This window comes from Rhinopithecus roxellana, chromosome 15 (genome assembly GCF_007565055.1).
Source record: "Rhinopithecus roxellana isolate Shanxi Qingling chromosome 15, ASM756505v1, whole genome shotgun sequence".
NCBI classification, from domain to species: Eukaryota; Metazoa; Chordata; class Mammalia; order Primates; family Cercopithecidae; genus Rhinopithecus; species Rhinopithecus roxellana.
The window spans coordinates 130,017,253-130,018,598 of NC_044563.1; the positions used below are offsets into that span (position 1 = coordinate 130,017,253).

The window sequence follows — 1,346 nt, forward strand, 5'->3', positions numbered from 1 at the left end:
TCAGGCCTACCTGATATCAAGCTCAGACACATTAAGATAATACCATTTGGGATCTTGTTTTAATTGGATTTTCTAATCTTCCGTATATTCTAATGAGCTTGGGGGAAGGAAATCTTCAGTGTTTAGGACACAGCCTCTATCAAGAGGATCCTAGAGTTTTTTCTTTGGGCTGCCCTGTGTTGAGGAGTGAAGGTGAAGAGGGACTTAAAGTGAATCTCAGCCACCTATGTGATCTATCAGCCTTCAGCCTTCAAGAGGTGCCTGTTCACACCTTTTATTTCCATCTCTAAGGAGCCATAAGTTACAAAAGAATGACCCAAAAGTCTTCAGCAAAATGTCTTTCTCAGAGAGCTTACTGTAGCTAATACGCTGCATTCTTACTGGGGTTGTTTTTTTCTTGTAAATTTGTTTAAGTTTCTTGTAGATGCTGGATATTAGACCTTTGTCAGATGGATAGATTGCAAAAATTTTCTCCTATTCTGTGGACTATCTATTCACTCTGATGATAGTTTCTTTTGCTGTCAGAAACTTTATTTAATTCATCCAATTTGTCAATTTTTGCTTTTGTTGCAATTGCCTTTGGCATCTTTGTCATGAAATCTTTGCCTGTGTCTAAATTCTTTATGGTATTGCCTAGATTTTCTTCTAGGGTATTTATAGTTTTGGATTTTACGTTTAAGTCCTTAATCCATCTTGAGTTGATTTTTGTATATGGTATAAGGAAGAGGTCCAGTTTCAATTTTCTGCATATGGCTTGCCAGTTCTCCCAGCACCATTTGTTAAATAGGGAATCCTTTCTTCATTGCCTGTTTTTGTCAGATTTGTCAAAGATCAAACGGTTGTAGGTGTGTTGTCTTATTTTAGAGTTGTCTATTCTCTTCCATTGGACTCCCCTTCTTTCTAAAAAAAATATGGAATGCTTCACAAATTTGTGTGGCATCCTTGCACAGAGGCCATGGTAATCTTCTCTGTAGCATTCCAATTTTAGTGTATGTGCTAACAAAGCAAGCAAAGAACTCACAGTCTTATGTGGACAGGTCAAGTAAACTGAAGTGCAACAGTGTTAAAGAAACATGAGTAGCCCAGGTATGGGAAAAGTTTACTACAAGTTGTGGGGAGGGGCATTGATGGTGAATTAGAAAAAGCTTCTAAAGGTAAAGGAGAAAAAACAATCCAGAGAGAGGAGACAACATAGGTGAAGACATAGGATCTGAATATAGTATTACTAAATGGTATATTAAGTAGATGCATTTAATTTTTAAACAGCCCCTAAATCCCATTTAAATGACATTTATGTCAGCATGGAAACAACAAGGGTGCCATTGGCACACCAGGAATTTTGAGAA

The 1,346-nt window shown here is 37.2% G+C and overlaps 1 non-coding gene across 1 annotated transcript; it reads right to left on the reverse strand.

Moving 5' to 3' along the window:
• Window positions 1-905: 905 nt before the first annotated feature.
• On the reverse strand, window positions 906-1,008 carry LOC115893700. The gene has a single exon (XR_004053763.1). It is a non-coding gene; the product is annotated as a U6 spliceosomal RNA (small nuclear RNA).
• Window positions 1,009-1,346: the final 338 nt, after the last annotated feature.